Raw genomic sequence first — 18363 nt, 5'->3', positions numbered from 1 at the left:
CAGTGCATGTCATAGCAACTGGTCGTTCTGCCCTAATGGTTGCTTAGGCTTTTATTATATAGACTAGTAGCCCGGTGCACAAAATTCGTGCGGGGGGGGGGGGGGGTCCCTCAGCCCGGGCTGGACCCTCTCCAAACTGGGATTCCTCTCATAAACCGGCACCGGTGGGTCCTAACCACTCACCTGCCTGCCTGCCTGATCGCCCATAAATACTCTGCCTGCCAGCCTCCTCACCCCCAAATGCCCCCCTCCCACCAAAATGCTCCCCCCCCATTTGTCCCCCTTGCCCGCCTTCTCACCCCAAAATGCCCCTCCTGGCAGCCTGATTGCTCCCAACTGCCCCCCTGCCAGCCTGCTTACCCCCAACTGCCCCTCCCTGCTGGCCTGCTCGCCCCCAACTGCCCTCCCCTCCTGGCCTGATCTCCCCTAACTGCCTCTGCCTCAGCCCCGCCACCATGGCTTTGTCTGGAAGGACGTCTGGAAGGTCTCCCGGTCTAATTAGCATATTACCCTTTTATTAGAATAGACTAGAGGCCCGGTGCACAAAAATTTGTGCACTCGGGGGTGGGGGATGAAGGTCCCTCAGCCCAGCCTGTGCCCTCTCGCAGTCTGGGACCCCTCAGGGGATGACCACCTGCTGGCTTAGGCCCACTCCCCAGGGGATTGGGCCTAAGATGGCAATCAGACATCCCTCTGGCAGCCCAGCAGCCCTCGGGGGATGTCCACTTGCCAGCGGGGAGCAGAACTAAACTGCAGTCGGACATCCTTAGCACTGCTGAGGAGGCAGGAGAGGCTCCCACCACCACCGCTGTACTGGCAGCCATCAGCCTGGCTTGTGGCTGAGCAGAGCTCCCCCTGTGGGGGCGCACTGACCACCAGGGGGCAGCTCCTGCATTGAGCGTCTGCCCCCTGGTGGTCAGTGTGTGTCATAGTGACCAGTCATTCCCAGTCCTTCTGCTGTTAGGGTCAGTTTGCATATTACTCTTTTACTATATAGGATAGAGGCCTGGTGCACGGGTGGGGGCCGGCTGGTTTGCCCTGAATGGTGTCCCGGATCAGGGTGGGGGTCCCGCTTGGGTGCCTGGCCAGTCTGGATGAGGGGATGATGGCTGTTTGAAGCTGGTCACACCCCCTTCAGGGTGGGGGTCCCCACTGGGGTGCCTGGCCAGCCTGGGTGAGGGGCTGAGGGCCGTTTTCAGGCTGGCGGGCGACTGAAGCTCCCAACCTCTCCTTTTTTTCTTTTTTTTCTTTTTTTTATTCTGAGATTTATTTACCTTCTATGGCTGTCACTGGAGCTGAGGGCCGGCTTTAGCTCTGAGGCTCGGCTCCAGCTCTGAGACCTCAGCTGCTGAAAGCAGGTATCTGGGTTTGTTTGGCTTCTATAATTGAAACACTGTTGCAACTCCAGCTCTGAGGCCCGGCTGGCTGAAAGCAGGTTTCTGGGGTTTGTTTAGCTTCTATAATTGCAACATTGTTTCTTAGAGTGCAGCTCAGAGGCCGGCAGCGGCAGGCGGGGAACCTTGGCTTCCTCCATCACTGGAGCAAGCAAGCCTCCTGTTCGCTTCAGCTGCCTGGCTACCGGCCGCCATCTTGGTTGGCAGTTAATTTGCATATCGCCCTGATTAGCCAATGGGAAGCATTTCGGAGGTACAGTTAATTACCATGTTTGTCTATTATTAGATAGGATAGTTCTGCCAGAGCAATAAGGCAACTGAAAGAAATAAAAGTCATCCCAATCGAGAAGGAACAAGTAAAAGTCACTTTTTGCAGATAACATGATTCTTCACATAGAAAACCCTAATGATGCCACAAAAAACTATTAGAAACAACAACAAATACAGTAAAGTTGTAGGATACAAAATCAGTGTACAAAAATCTACTGCCTTCCTATATACTAACAATAAAACTTCAGAAAAAGAAATTCCTTTTGCAATTGCAACCAAAAGAATAAAATACCTAAGAATAAACTTAACAAAGCATGTAAAAAACCTATATACTGAAAACTACAAAGCATTATTAAAAGAGATTGAAAAAGACTACAAAATAGAAAAATATCCCATTGTTCATGAATTGGAAGAATCAACATAGTTAAAATGGCCACATTACCCAAAGCAATATACAGATTGAATGCAATCCCCATCAAAATCCCAATGTCATTTTTTCAAGAAATCATTAGATTTGTATGGAACCACCAAAGACCCCGAATAGCCAAAGCAATTCTGAGAAAAAAGAATGAAGCCAGAGGTATCATACTACCTGACTTCAAATTATACTACAGAGCTACGATAATCAAAACAGCATGGTGTTGGCAGGGGGGGAAAAAGACACACAGATCAATGGAACAGAATTGAGAGCACAGATATAAAAGCACATGTATATGGGCAAATAATTTTCTACAAAGGAGACAGAAACACACAATGGAGTGTAAAAAAAAAAAAGCCTCTTCAATAAATGGTGCTGGGCAAATTGGAAAACCAACTTCATAAGAACTGCTCTTGCTAAAGTCACTGGTGACCTAAAGGGCTCTGTTTTCTGTCTTCACCAAATCTGACCTTCTTGAAATTCTTTTTTTCTTGGCATCTGGGAGGCTACCCTCTGGGGCCACAGTCCTCAGACCTCCCTCATCTGTCTACACACACTCCCTGCTCTTTGGACAACAGTTCCAGAAAGGACTAGTAGTTACGCAGTGTGGTTCAGAATCCAGACTCTGCCTGAACCCCAGCTCCAGGGTGACCCCAGGCAAGTTCCTCAACCTTACCCAGTTTCCTCATCTGTAAAACAGAGGTCGTACAGCACCTAGCTTGCAGGCTATCACGAGAAGTTAGTGGCATGCCTGGCATCAATAGGTGTAGTTGATATATCACTGGTACCAGGTTGCCATGGATGGTGGTGGCCAGAGGCATCTGAGCTGGCCCAGGGAGAATGACAGTTTGGTGATGTGCAAGGAGGGACAGAGGAGAGGCCAAACCCCCAGTCCTATCTCCCTGTTAAAACTTGCTGCAGGTGGCCCAGCCAGAGTGGCTCAGTGGTTGAGCATTGACCTATGAACCAGAAGGTCATGGTTCGATTCCTGGTCAGGGCACATGCCTGGGTTGCGGGCTCAATCCCCGGTGTGGGGTGTGTAGGAAGCAGTCAATCTATGATTCTCTCTCATCATTGATGTTTCTATCTCTTTCTCCCTCTCCTTTCCTCTCTGAAATCAATAAAAAATATATTAAATAATAAAAATAAATAAAACTTGCTGCAAGTGAAAGGGACAGCCATGTTGTAAGGTTGACATTGAATATGGGGCTCACCTGCTTTAGAGCAGAGACAACTGCACAGAGGATCGAGTGGTGTGAAAATCAGCCCGCAGAATGCTTGCCCTTTAAAAATTAGATCCCTTTAAAGAGTGTAATTAATGAAATGCCCACGATGATCCCTGTTAGAAATGCAGATCCTCTACTGAGCTGGCACTCAGTGCCCTGCCCTCCCCTTTGCTCCCCTCCCCACAGCCCCACCCCAAATTCCATGTAGGAGGAGTGAATGAGAGTCATCAACAGGCTTTAATGAGGAATGGGTACACAAGAAGCGGTCCATCTACACAATGGAATATTATTCAGTCATAAAAAGCAATGAAGTACCAAAAAAAAATGAAATGAAATATTGACACATGCCACAACATGGATGAGCCCTGGAAACATGATACTAAGTGAAAGAAGCCAGACACAGGTCACACACTGTATGATTCCTTTTACATGAAATGTCAAGAATAAGCAAATCTATAGAGATAGAAAGATTAGTGGTTGCCAAGGGAATGAGGGGGCATTAGGAGGAAATGAGGGGCGAGTGCTAATCGGGGGATTCTTTGGGGGCAATGAGAGAATGTTCTAAAATTGGTTGTGGTGATGGTTACACAATTCTGAATAGACTACAACCATTCAATTTTACACTTCAGATGGGTGAATCGTATCTAATAAAGCTGTTATTTTTTAAATGGCTTTATTGACCCTAAAGATGGCCAAAGTCCAGGATCCCCTACAGTAGAGGGTTCCAGAGTTCCTTTCTTCAGCCAACGTGGGATCTGGCTGCTCTGATGGTGCCATTAGCACAGCCCTTCTCAAAACAAACGTGCCCTCATCCAGAATGGCTGGAAGCTCAGGTGAAAGATATGAACCCTAAGAATGTGGGTTTAACTGCAGCCAGGAGGGGGGACTGTAAATACAGAAGCTGCTGCAGATTTTTACTCTACACAGCAGCCTTGGGGGGAAGGGTAATATAGATTTCTCTCATTTTTATCTTACATGTTTCTAAAATACTGTTCTTCTCTTTGGACAAATGATGTATTCGTTTCCTGTTGCCGTGTAATAAATTTCCACATATTTATTGGCTTAAAACGGTACCTGTTTATCATCTCACAGTTCAGGAGGTCAGAAAGCCAGGCATGGCATGGCTGGGTTCCCTGTTCAGGGTCTCACCAGCTGAAATTGAGGTGTCAGTTGTGGCTTTGATTTCATCTGGAGTTCTGGTCCTCTTCCAACTTCACTGGACGTCGGCAGAATTCAGTTCCCTTTGGCTGTAGAAGGAGGTCTCACTGGCTTGCTGGCTACTGGCTGGGGTTGGCTCTCAGCTCCTAGAAGCCATCCTCAGGTCCTTGTGCCCTGGCCTCCTCCATCTGAACAAGAGAATGTCCCAGGCATGAATCCCTCTCTCGATTCAAATCTCTCCCATTTCCCCTTCCAGAAGCAGCCGGAGAAAACTCTCTATTTTTTAAAAGACTCATATGATTAGGTCAAACTAATGGATATTGTTAGCCTGACATTCTCAGGATAATGTCTCTATCTCAAGGTCAACTATGCATATGTAGTAGCATAATCTAATCATGGGAGTGATGCTCTATTCACAGGTTCTGCCCACTCCATGAAAGGGGAGTATATAAGGGCAAAGGTCACTGGGGGCCTTAGAAGAATTCCGTTACCACAGATGAGGGAAACATGAAGGAGGTACAGAGAAAGTTAAGGGACTTCCCTAATGACATACAGAGAAATGGAGATGGAACCTAAACAGGAATCTAGGGTCCCAATCCTATTTTGAGGCTTTTCCTCTAAGCAAATATGCCATGAGTGTGTGTGTGGGGGGGGAGGAGGGATCGGGTGAACAGATGGCCTTTTGGACCCCAGCATGCTCTGGTACATGTGGGACCCCAACCTGTTTAGGAGATGGGGTGTGGGGGGTAGATAAAAGTTCTTGGGTCAGGAATGAAAGCCCCATAGAAGCAAAAAGCCCCTGCTTGGGAGGGGATCCTGAATACTCCAAGGAAAACAGAATGGGGTCAGACACTTGTGCAGGGGTTTGGAGCATATCCCAATATCCCCCAAAGCCCTGGTCTCCTGTCCTACCCTAGACACAGAGATCTCTGGACCAACAAGGCTGGGGTCCCCCAACCACTAGAGGGCGCCTGGCACAAAGGATCCTCAGAGAGCAAGCAGAGTGAACACATTTAGAGAAGTCAAGGCCGAGATTGGGGTGAAGTGGCTGAGCTCCGACACCCCCAAGGCCTTACTGATCTTGGAGGCACTGGGCTTGTTCAGAAGGCTCAAAAGGTCCTGCCCTCCAGATGCCCACTTCCTTTGTCCAGCCCGATCTGACTCACTTTGCTCATTAGCAAGATCTTGAAAAGGGGGCTGGAGCCCTGGCTGGGTGGCTCAGTTGGCTGGAGCATCATCCCGTACACCAAGAAGGTTATGGGTTCGATTCCTGGTCAGGGCACATAACTAGGTTTCAGATCCAATGCCCGGTTGCGGTGCGTACAGGAGACAACAGATCAATGTTTCTCTCTCACATCGATGTTTCGCTGTCTCTCTCCCTTCCCCTCTCTCTAAAATCAACAAACATATCCTTGGGTGAAAATTAAAAAGGGAGGGCTGGAGTCTACTTGTGATGTGTCCCGTGTCCTCTGCCCCCCTTTCTGGTTCTGTTCCCTACTTTCAGGCCCGTTACTACAGCCCACTGGAGTGTGCTCCTGCCCTCATCCCACTCAGCTCCTCCACCTCCCTCTGTGAGGGACTTTCCCCAGGGAAATATCTCTCTGCTTTTCACCATGTCAACAAGGAGGAACCAGGTATGCCTGCTTCAGTGAGGTGCATTCCCTTAATAAAAACTCAACATATGGCCACCTGGCTGGACTATCTCAGTTTTAAATGAAATGGCTGTCCCAGCTGGTTTGGCTCAGTAGATAGAGTGTCGGCTTGCGGGCTGAAGGCTCCCAGGTTTGATTCCGGTCAAGGGCACATACGTGGGTTGCAGGCTCGATCTGTGCAGGAGGCAGCCAATCAATGATTCTCTCTCATCATTGATGTTTCTATCTCTCTCTCCCTCTCCCTTCTTCTCTAAAATCAATAAAAATATTTTTTTTTAAAAAAATGAAACAGCTGACCACTTTCTCAGTTGATCTCGGTAAGCACAAGTTCAGCTGTGAAGATCCCACCCAGAAGACAGGAGCCTGAGGCATGGCATAGCTGGAAAGCTGGGACCTGACTCTCCCTCTGGGCCCTTCCCATGAGTGCAGAGGAGGGGAGGAGAGAGCTCAGGGGCCTCGGGGCAATATAAAAGGAGAGTAAATCAGCCTAGGGACCAAGGAGGTGTGGCAGGGAGTGTGAAGGATCATCAAAGGGGCCACAAGGAACCAGGAGGGAGCATTTGGGGTTCAGGAGAAAGGTCCAAATCAGAAGGATAGGGGACGAGGACAACTGAGGTTGCTGTTGAGCTCAGAGGAGGTGCCCAATGTCTCTCTGGGCAGCTGAAGCTCCTCGGAGGAAGAGCGAGGTGAGGGAGAGAAGGCAGGATGTCCAGTCCTGCCTGCGGATGGAAAAGGCTGGGGCTGGGCTGGGAATGGCCAGGGCAGGGGAGGGACAGAGGTCTGCTCTGATGAGAAAGCAGGCCTGAGAGGCTATGAGAGGTGAGGCAGCCAGGAAGCAGTCGCTCTCCGGAGGAGGGGGACTCAAAGCTCCAGCATGTGTGTGTGGTGGGGCAGGCCCAAGTGTATGTGGGCAGGAGTCCTTGAGTGCCTCTAAGTGCCAGCTGATGCTCTGGCGGCTTTACTCAAGTTCCCCATTTCATCCTCACTACAGCACCCACGTCTGTGATCCAATACCCCAAGGACTTGCCCAAGATTGTCCCAGCTAGTCGGTGCCGGCACCTGGCTCCTAGCAGGCTCCTCACAACCTCCTATGACCTCAAGACTGACTGGGACTAGTGGTCCAGGTGCAAGAGGGGAGCCCAGCTGGGTGTGGCAAGAAATATGGAGGGAGAAGACGGAGTCTACAAGAAAGGACAAGGTCAAGTACTTGGTGATAGAGACACCACATTCCGTGGCCGACCGTCAGTGTCCAGGCAGCCAAAGGAACAACCCCTAGGGGTCAGGGAGGCGTAGCTTTCAGTTGGGCAGACAGGGAGGAGGGAGCAAGATAACGCCCAGCAGGGGAGCCAGGCTAGAGCACAGGGACTGGTTTCAGCTGTTTCCTCCCTCAGCCCCTGTGAACCCCGAGCCCCTGCGCTATATCCAGGGAGCCCACTGCCAGCACGTGGGGGGTTAACGTCTGTCTGGTACGGTGGCCTCAGCAGCACAAGGTGGTGCCAGTAACTCAGAAGCTGAAATGTGAGCAGCTAAGGAGGAGGGCAGGGCTGGGAAAGGCTAAGCAGCCGCTGGGAGGGTTTCCCTGGCAGGAGCTGGAGGCTCCACTCTGGCGACTAGAGGTCTTCCCATCCTTGATCCACATCCCCTCTGAATGACTGCCTCTCCACCCTCGAGCTGTGGGCGATGGCACCCACTCAGGGCAGTCCACCGGGCAGCAGGTCTGTGCTGCAGATCTAGGGACGGGGTGGAGCACCTGGCCAAGATAACCAGCAGAGAATGCATTGGGCCCTGCCCAGCTTTGCCGGAAGCACCGGGTGGGGAGATGGGAGATGGGAGATGGGCAGAGAGCAGAGTGAGGAGGACAGGGAGGTCCCTTGGGTCCCCTACCTCAGAGGCCTGGCCTTGACTTCCCCCTCCTTGGGCAGAACTGAGTCATGGGAGCCTCCCACTGTCCCAGGGGCGGGGAGAGACACAAAGCTCCTGCCCCCTCCCCGGGCCAGGTGCCAGCCTGCCTTTGCAGGGAGGAATGACCAGAGACGGGTGGCTTCCCAAGTGTATGTGAGGGGCTGGATACTGAGTGGGCACATCTCCCTTGTCTTTTTTTTTTTTAATATATTTTATTGATTTTTTACAGAGAGAAAGGGAGAGGGGTAAAGAATTAGAAACATCGATGAGAGAGAAAAACATCGATCAGCTGCCTCCTGCACACCTCCCACTGGGGATGTGCCCGCAACCAAGGTACATGCCCTTGACCGGAATCGAACCTGGGACCCTTCAGTCCGCAGACCGACGCTCTAGCCACTGGGCCAAACCGGTTAGGGCTCCCTTGTCTTTTTAAAAAAAAATTTTTTTATTGATTTTTACAGAGCGAGGAAGGGAGGGGAAAAGATAGAAACACACATGAGGGAAAACATCAATCAGCTGCCTCTGCACACTCCCACTGGGAATCAAGCCCACAACCTGGGCATGTGCCCTGACCGGGAATCAAACCAGCAACCTCTTGGTGCATGGGTTGACACGCAACCACTGAGCCACACCGGCCGGACTTCAACTCCCTTTTCTTAGTTCCACAACCACCTAATCAGTGTATCGATAGGTAGTATTATGACTCCTCCGCCACAGATGAGCAAATAGAGGCTCAGAGGTTGAGAAACTTGCCTGAAGCCACAGAGCCAGACTGGCAGAGCCGACTTGAACCATGGCTTGTATGACAACAGGGAAGGAAGGTGGAGGAAGCAAAGGTCACCAGCAGGCAAACACATGTCTGTGTGCCAAATCCAAGGCAAGAGATGAAAGACAGCCTTGGGACCCCTAGAAAAGCAAGGTGATACAGGCTGAAAATGTATTCAGAGGCAGCAGTGAAATGCCCAGTCCCAGATCTGTGGATGAATCTGCAACAGTAGGGACTTCCCATAACCACCTGAGGGGCTTCTGTGGAGCCACAGGATTACCACTGAGCACATGACTGGCACTCACCATGATAGAGCATGGAGCACATCTGGGGCTGCAGTTCTGCATGAGCCTTCATGGAAGAATAAGCAACATTTACTGTGGGATAGCACTTGGCAAGGCTCTGCTGAAAATGAACCGAAACACCTCAGTAGGCATCATGGGGCCTGATGGCCAAGAGCTAGAGAAGCCCAGTGCTTCCAGCTGTGTGACCTTGACTCACCTCTCTGAGCCTCAGTTTCCTTATCTGCAAGAGGAGAGCATGCCGGCACTGACACACAGGGCTGTTGTGAGGATTAAATGAAGTATTTGTCAAAAAAAACAAAACAAAAACACTTATATTGAGCCCAGCCAGAGTGCTCAGTTGGTTGGAGCATCATCCCGTGCACCAAGAAAGGCTGGGGGTTCAATTCCCGGTCAGGGCACATATGCAGCTGATCAATGTTTCTCTCACATCGATGCTTCTCTTCTCTCTCTCTCCCTCTCTCTCTCCTCTCCTCTTCTCTCTCCCTTCCACTCTCTAAGCATGTCCTTGGGTGAGGATTAAAAAAAAAAAAAAGCACTTATATTGAAAACCTTCATCTTTACCAAAAAAACTATACAGGAATAGCAGCATCATTCACAAAAGGTAGAAACAACACAAACATCCATTGATCAATGAATGGATACACAAATTCTGATCTATCCACACAATGGAATATTATTTGACCATTAAAAAGAATGAAGTACTGCCCTAGCTGGTTAAGCCCTGAGCAGTGGTTAGAGCGTTGGCCTAAGGACTGAAGGGTTGTGGGTTCGATTCTGGTCAAGGGCACCTACCCTGGCCCTGGGTTGAGGTATGTGTAGGAGGCAACCAATAGATGTGTCTCTCTCACATCTATTTTTCTCTATCTCTTTCCCTCCCTTCTACTCTCTCTAAAAATCAATAGAAAAAATATCCTCGGGTGAAGATTAACAAAAAAAGGAATGAAGTACTGACAGGTGTTACAATATGGATGGACCTTGAAAACATGATACTCAGTGAAAGAAGCCAGACACAAAGGGTGACATATTGCATGATTCCATTATATGAAAAGCCAGAATGGCCATGGAGATGAGAATAACCACAGATGCACGTGGTGGCATTTGGGATGAGAGTCGAAGGACTTGGGTGGTTGGGTGGGGATGAGCTGGCACCCACAGACCTGTGGCAGCTCAGAGGTGTGGCACCAAGCAGGACTGGCAGGAGGGGAAGACCCTGAGCCAAGGAGGCGGAACACTCGGCCTAGTGCTCCACGGCCCCAAGCAGAGTCTGAGAGGCGCTTTACCTCAGTTGACAAAAGCTGGAAAAGCTTACAGCAGGCCTGCTCTCCGCCTCCCCAGAAGCCCCTGGTTTCTCCGAGGCGTTCCAGAGGCTGAGAATACTCTGAGCACCAGTTTCTTCTTCTGAGAAGCCCCAAGCCTGGGTTCCTCTCTGATTCACCCCCAGGTTCCAGGGTTCTAGAGGAGAGAAGATGAGATCAGCAAGCCTGTTTCAGTGCTGCCCCCCAATGTCAAATGACCAACATGCATTTAACGTGACATGGGAGGGACAGAGGCAGCCACTCCTCAGAGCCTGGGCCCCCTCCAGCCCCAGGTAGAACTGAGGGAATAGCAAGGTGACTCCCAGAGGCAGGCCTGAGCCTGCAGACCAGCAAGGGAGGCCCATACACTTCTCCTTCAACCCCTTTCCTCTTCCTCCTGCCTCTACCCTCTGTCCTATATAGTCCCTAAGCCTCTGGGGGAAAGCCAAACAATACAGAACTCCTTGGAGGAGAGAAAGGGGCATGCTGCATGCATGTGCACACGTGTACACACATACACACGTGTGCACACACCTGCCTGCACCATCACAGAGCAGATCACATAATATCTAGATACAGGGAAGAGAAAGGGAACTAGACATGTTAGCACCTTGCCTCCTGTGGGCCAAGCAGGTACCAAGGGATTTTCACTTATTGACTAATTCAATTTTTAAAAGAAGCCTATGAGATTTCATAGATAACAAAATGAGCTTCTGCCCTGGCCAATTGCTCAGTGGTTAGAGCTAGCCCATGGACCAAAGGGTCTCGGGTTCAATTCCCAGTCAAGGGCACATATCTCAGCTGCAGGTTTGATACCAGGCACCTGAGGGAGGCAACCAATTGATGTGTCTCTCTCACTTCAATGTTTCTCTCTCTCCCCCAGGTCCTTCCACTGTCTGAAAATCAATGGAAAAAGATATCTTCCGGTGAGTAGTAAAAAGAAAGAAAGAAAGAAAATGAGCTTTTGAGAACTTAAGGAACATAGGCATACTCAGTAGGTAAGAGCCATGAAGTTGAGCACAGAGCCTGGCATGAGCCCCAGAAGCCAGTCCTATGGAGGCAGCTGAGCCGAGTGGGGTTGTGTGCTGTTTCTGCCCACCCCCTGGCATTGGTTGCTTTGGGGGACCCCTCACTCCCACTTTCCCTGTGTGGCACTAGGGGTGTCTACCCTGGGCTGGAGTAAGCTCCTGACCCAGACCTGTCCAATCAGCGTCAGGGATGAGCTGAGACCCAACAAGAGGGAAGCCCGGGGTCTTGCTGGAACCCGGGGAGAGCCAAGCTGGGTGACAGAGAGCCTACAGGATGGAGCGATGCAATCCAATGTCCCAGCACCACTGCTGAGCACTTGACCAGCCAGGCCCTCGGCCTTTGCTGTTATATGAATTGTTAAGTAACTGGCCTTTGAACACAGGTCTGACTGCAGAGCTCTGGTAGCTTAGGGGCTGGAACACGGCTGGGGATGGGGCCTCACCTCTCTCCCAGAATACTGGGGGGGGGGGGCCTCTGGACCTCCTTCTAAAGCACCACCATCACTCAGTTTGACCTTCAAAGTTGGCATCTGCTTAGCAAGAATCTGTCTCCTCCGGGAATTCAGCCTCCAGATGTCAGATCCAAGGCAGCAACAGTGGCGGCACATGGCTCTCCCCAGAGTGAATCAGCCACATTCCAAAGGTGCAAACACAGACACCACGCCCTCGGCAGCCTGGGGCTGCAGACTTCCTCCCCAGGACCGTCCAGCCCCCATTCCTGCTCCCCACCCCGCTCCCCTCTTCCCAGCCAGACCAGGCTTTGGGCTTCCTTTCCAGAGACATTCTCCTGGAACTGAAACAGAGAGAAAAAGAAAGCCACTGGGGCCAGGACCCTGATCCACTCTGCTCACTCCTTCCCTTGCAGCAAGCATGGACCCTAGCCCAGACCTCCCCCAGTTATCAGTATATACAGGATGGGGCAAATGTGGGTTTACAATTGTTTGTATGGGAAATAATACAATAATTAATAAATAATAATACAAGAATAGACTCTGTGTTTCAGGTCCTCACAACTATAAACTACTTTTTCCCTACCCTGTATGGGTTCATTCACTCTACAGGTATTTATTGAACACCTACTGTGGGGTAAACCAGACACAGACAAGCCCCTGGCCTCATGGAACTCAGCCCAGCAAGAGTCAGACAAAATCGGCTCCACAGAAAATAATTCCAAGTGTGGGAAGTGCTAAAGAGGAAAGAAAGAAGGGACTGAGAGTGATGGCAAGTGACAAAGGGAGGGTTGTGAGGTTGGGGGGGCGCGGGCGGGCAAGCTCAGGGATATCACATAAGCTGAGGCCTTAAGGATGAATCAAAGCCTCCTCCACAATCACTTCTCCACAACCATTTCATGAGAATTACAGCAATGTAACCACAAAGATTCTCCCCCATCACTCAGCAAGTTCTTGAATCCACTTCCTGGTGCCTTCTGTCAGCATTAATGCAGGAAAGTCTGGCTAATATTTTTTGAGTAAGAGCTTTATTGAGATGTAATTCACATACCATACCATTTACCATTTTAAAGTATATAATTCAGCCCTGGCTGGTTTGGCTCAGTGGATAGAGCATCGGCCTGGACACTGGAGAGTCCCAGGTTTGATTCTAGTCAAGAGCACGTGGGTTGCAGGCTCCATCCCCAGTAGGGGGCATGCAGGAGGCAGTCGATCAATGATTCTCTCTCATCATTGATGTTTCTATCTCTCTCTTCCTCTCTGAAATCAATATATTTTATGCCCGACTGGCATGGCTCAGTGGTTGAGTGTTGACCTATGAACTTGGAGGTCACAGTTTGATTCCTGGTCAGGGCACATGCCCAGGTTGCAGGCTCAATCCCCAGTCCAGGGTGTACAGGAGGCAGTCGATCAATGATTCTCTCTCATCATTGATGTTTCCATCTCTCTCTCCCTCTCCTGTCCTCTCCAAAATTGATTTAAAAATTTTTTTTAAAACACAATCAATTTTAGAACATTTTCATCACCCCCCAAAGAAACCCTGCATCCATTAACAGTATTCTCCAATCCCTGTGCCCACTCCCCCTGACAACCAGTAGTCTACTTTCCATCTCTATTGATCTACTTATTCTAGACATTTTATAGAAATGGAACCATTCAATATGTGGTCTTTTGTGTAAGGCTTCTTTACTCAGCATAATGTTTTCAAGGTTTATTCATGTTGTAGCATCTATCAGAACTTTATTCCTTTTCATGGCTGAATAATATTCCATTGTATGGCTAGACCACATTTTGTTGACCCACTCATCAGTTGATGAACATTTGAGTTGTTTCCTGCTTTTGGCTGGTTTGGCTCAGTGGATAGAGTGTCGGCCTGCACACTGGAGGGTCCCAGGTTCGATTCTAGTCAAGAGAATAATGCTGCTATGAACACCCATGTACAAGTTTTTGCCTGGACATATGTTTTCAATTCTCTTGAAGTGAAAGTGCTGGGTTAAATGGTGACTCTATGTTGAGGAATTGCAAGATTATTTCAAAATGGCTGCACCATTTGACATTGCCACCAGCAATGTGAGGGTTCCAACTGCTCCCTATCTTCCTGATACTTATTATTGTTTCTCTTTTTGTTGTTATAGTCATCCTGGTGGGTGTAAAGCAGTATGGTTTTGATTTGTAGTTCCCTAATAAAGTCTATCCTCAGCCTGGCTTGGATGGTGGTGCCCAACTGTACTCCCATTCCTTCCATGCCAGCACTGCCACTGCCCCCATCCCCTTAGGATTCCAAGGCCTTCAAGCCCTACACCAGGTCCTGCTGTGATCCACTTCCGCCTCCACAAGGGGCAAACCCACACCAGTCCAATTCAGCCAATGTCTACCTCCTGAGGCCTTTGGGTGCAAGAAACAATAAGGAGGTGAAATAGGGGGTCCTGGTCTGTGCCCCCAGGTCAGACAGTGAGGAAGAGAGGCCTTGGGCAAGTATCTATAGTTCCTATACATTTCTTCCAATGTGTCCTGACCAAAATGTAAGCTCCATAAGGGCAGAGCTTCCTCTGTTCATTCCCTGCTATATCCCTAGGTAGTAGACATGCCAAACATATTTCTTGAATGAATGAACTCAAGATGAAGAAAGAGAACCCATAGCACAGGGGTACAGGGGTAGAGTTGTTAGTGGTTAGAAACTTAAGCTCTGGAGTGAAATGATTTGCATTAGAATAATCCCACCTCTGCTGCTTTATAGTAAGTGCTCTTGGCCAAATCACTTGGCTTCTCTGAGCCTCCCTCTCATCTACAGAATGGGCCTGACAGCAACAATCTATCTGACAGGATAGTTTTGAGGATTAAATAACATAACACAGATCAGGAAATATTATATTCCAAGGTCCCTTAGAGATGAAGCCACATAATGTCAATCCTCACAAGAGCCTTGTGAGACAGGACTATTATTACCACCTTCCACACTGTCGAGGAGGAAACAGGAACTCTGAGGGCTCAAGGAATCTGTCGGGTCATGAGCCTGGTTAGGGCAAAATCAGGATCTGAACCAACACCCCTAAGTCCAGGCAGGGGTAGTGTGGCCCATGGGCAGACCCTTGGGGCTTTAGGACATGGCAGAATCTGGCACGATGTGCTTTGAGGGGAGAGCGCGGGACAGAGCAAGGAGCTCAGAAATAAGTGGGTGACCCAGGGTAGCCGGATCTTTGGAGATACTCGGCAGGGGAAGGTTAAAGACAGGGCTATTGCTTGAGACTCCATCATTTATTTATTATTATTTTAATCCTTACCCGAGGACATGCTTAGAGAGAGGGAGGGAGAAACATCAGTTGTCTCCTGTATGTACCTGACCAGAGATCAAACCCACAACCAGGTATGTACACTGACCAGGAATCGAACTGGCAACACTTCGGTGCACAAAACTATGTTCAACCAACTGAGCCACTCCAACTGGGCGCCATCATTTATTTTCAACAGGGGAGGAGCTCAGCTGATGACAGCATTCCAAGTGAGAATGCATCTAACTTTAGTTGTGGAAAACCATTAGGCACACCAGTCTCTTATCTGCCAGAAGGCTTGGAAGGGGTTCCTTACAGCGGCCTGGCTGGGAGGCCTGGGACAGCAGTTTTCCAGGTCTAGTCAGAGGACCACATGCATCACAAGTCACTTGAGCTTGTTAAAAATACAGATCCTCAGCCCAACCAGAGTGGCTCAGTGGTTGAGCATTGACCTATGAACCTAGAGGTCACGGTTTGATTCCCAGTCAGGGTACATGCCCAGGGTTGCAGGCTCCATCCCCCATTAGAGGGCGTGCAAGAGATAGCCAATCAATGATCCTCGCTCATCACTGATGTTTCCATCTCTCCCTCTCTCTTCCCTTCCCTCTCTGAAATCAATAAAAATATATTTTAAAAAACAAATCCCTGAACCTTGCCCCAGACTTATTGGTCAGCATCTTGAGTTTGAGAGCCCATTGGGGTTCTAAGACTCAGAATATTTCCAGGGAGGAAAAAAGGGAAGGAGGGACCAGATCAACAGGAAGCAATATGCAGTGTTCACAACTCCTGGCCCACAGGGGTCATTTGAGGGGACCAGCTCCCATCTCCTGGCATTCTATTCACTCAAGTCTCATGGCTCACATGTGCCACCTCAGACCTCTCTCCCTCCATCCTGGCACCCTCACACTCAGTGGTCATAGCTTCAACTGCACCCTTAGTTCAAGGCCAGGGTGTGCAGGTAGGTTCCAGGTGTCCAGGTGGCATCATTCTGCCCTTGGGCCCGGGCCCAAGACCAAAGTCTGAGACCTCATCAGGAAGAAGCCCCTGGCAGAAGACATTGGCAGATGACCCCTACAGTGCCTCTGGCCCCTCCTACACCAGTCCACCCTGAGAAGGGAGAGACCAATTCAGCCCAGATGCAAAGGCCTAGGGATGAGGCCTGGGACTGCATGGCTGAGAATCTGAGAATAGAAAGTGTCTGTCCCCTTTGGTGATCATTACTTCCCCATCCCTATGGCCCCACAGAGTGTGGTGTGTGTGTGTGTGTGTGTGTGTGTGTGTGTGTGTGTGTTGAGTGGGAGGGTCTCCACTATAGCAAGCACATGGCCACATATTCTGTTGGGGTGAATCCACTCCCTAAGGGGCAGGGCTTGGGCTCTGGACTCCAGTGGTTTGCACCTGGATCCATCTCTGCTACTTCATAGCTGTGGGCTCTCAGGTGAACCACTTAACCTCTGAGTCTCCTTCTTATCTACCAAATGGCCTAGCAGTAAGTTCCCCTGTGGTCCTGTACCACCAGGACCTCACTGTCTCCTGAGGCTCAAACTCACAGGGCTGGGTCCCACTCCTAATCCTCCACATTTCACACCCCCACCCAAAGGCCAAGACTTGAAGCTGTGCCAGGCTGGAGCAGAGGTCTCCATGAGAAACCCACACTTGAAGCTGTGCCAGGCTGGAGCAGAGGTCTCCATGAGAAACCCACAGGCCTTCATCCCCCACTTGTACAGCAGAGAAGCGACGGGTACAGCCAGCAAAGGAAGCCCCGATCGGCAACCCCGAGGCCCTTTCCACCACGTCTGGTCGGTGGTCAGAGAACCTGCTTGCCGGTGCAGACTTGGGTGAGCTTTGGGGCTGTGCTTTAAATATATTTTATTGATTTTTTACAGAGAAGAAGGGAGAGGGATAGAGAGCTAGAAACATCGATGAGAGAGAGACATCGATCAGCTGCCTCTTGCACACCCCCCAGTGGGGATGCGCCCGCAACCAAGGTACATGCCCTTGACCGGAATCGAACCCGGGACCCTTGAGTCCGCAGGCCGACGCTCTATCCACTGAGCCAAACCGGTTCGGCGTGGGGCTGTGCTTTAATCAATCCAGGCTCACAGGGATGTTTCGGTGACTCTGCTTGTCCTGCAGTTGCTGGTGGGTCCACACAGCCTGCCTGGCTGACACCATCTTTGTTACTGTTCCACCCCACCGCCAGCTTCCCCCCAGCCCACCGCCAGCAGCAGCCTCTTCCCAGTTCTACCCTCCCTCCCCAAAGCCACTAGTACCTGCTCCAGGGCCTAGAGGAGTGACAAGTGCTTCCCAGACAACAAAAGCCTCTCCCAGGAGAACAGAGAGAAGAGACTTCTGTCCAGGAAAACTCCTACCACACCTTTGTTCTGTACAGTATTTTAGGCTGGGTTTCAGGGGCCCCAGCTGCTGGGTAAATTGTTCTTTTGGGGGGGCAGACTGTCAGCAAAAAGGGCCCGTACAGCCCATCTTCCCTTCAAGTCACTCACTGCCCCTGCCTCTAGTGCTCTGGGAGGAAACAGGAGTTGCGTGGGGAACCTATCTTGGTTAAGGTCACCCCACCCTGGGTCTCTTGGGGGTGTTTCAGGCAATGACATCAGTCTCCTTGGGCTCCCTGACCCCGATTTCCTCTTAGCTGACAGCAGTGCCCAGGTCCAGGTTGTCCTGATGATGACAGGGAATAATATGCATAAAGCATCGAGCACTGGGCTTGGCACCTGCTCAACACGTGAGCCATTGTCATGATTCCACTCCAGCCACACGGGCACTGCACCCCCCTCACCCCCACCCCTACCCCCGCGCCGGCTGGTGCCCTGGTTTCCTCCAGGTCTTGGCTCAAAAGTCATCCCCCCGAGAGCCTTCCCTAGCCGCCCGGTCGGTGCCCTTCCCCGCCTTTGTCCTCACGCATCTGACAGACTGGACATGGTTCTGATGCGCCCCGCGGGCCTCCCTCGCCCGGGCCCGCAAGCCCTCTGCGGGCAGGGCTTCTGCCCAAGCCTCTACCCTGTGCCCGCGCCCGCCGGGGCGAGCGAAGGCTTCCTACCACGTCCCCCGGGCTGCGGGCGCGCCCAGGAGCCTGGCTCAGGGGCCGGACCCGCCCTGGGCCGCAGCCAGAGGGGCTGCGCGCGCAGGGGCCGCGGTCCGGGGCCGGCGGCAGCGCCCGGCTTTCGAGAGGGTGGCGCCGGGGACAAAGGACTGCCCTACCTGTGCTGGGGG

At 50.8% G+C, this 18363-nt stretch overlaps 1 protein-coding gene across 1 annotated transcript in view; it reads right to left on the bottom strand.

The window, feature by feature from the left end:
- Window positions 1-18363, bottom strand: part of TFAP4 (transcription factor AP-4) — a 37581-nt gene extending 19218 nt beyond the window's left edge. The window contains exons 1-3 of the mRNA XM_006090423.2: window positions 18352-18363; window positions 10372-10543; window positions 4458-4654 (exon numbers count right to left, since the gene is read on the bottom strand). The gene's annotated coding sequence lies outside the window, so the exon portion shown is untranslated. The remainder of the gene's footprint in view (window positions 1-4457; window positions 4655-10371; window positions 10544-18351) is intronic.

The sequence above is a fragment of the Myotis lucifugus genome, unplaced genomic scaffold, assembly GCF_000147115.1.
Source record: "Myotis lucifugus unplaced genomic scaffold, Myoluc2.0 scaffold_72, whole genome shotgun sequence".
In the NCBI taxonomy this organism is placed as follows: domain Eukaryota; kingdom Metazoa; phylum Chordata; class Mammalia; order Chiroptera; family Vespertilionidae; genus Myotis; species Myotis lucifugus.
Note: the sequence above shows the minus strand (reverse complement) of the source record. Positions and strands in the feature narration are given on the sequence as shown.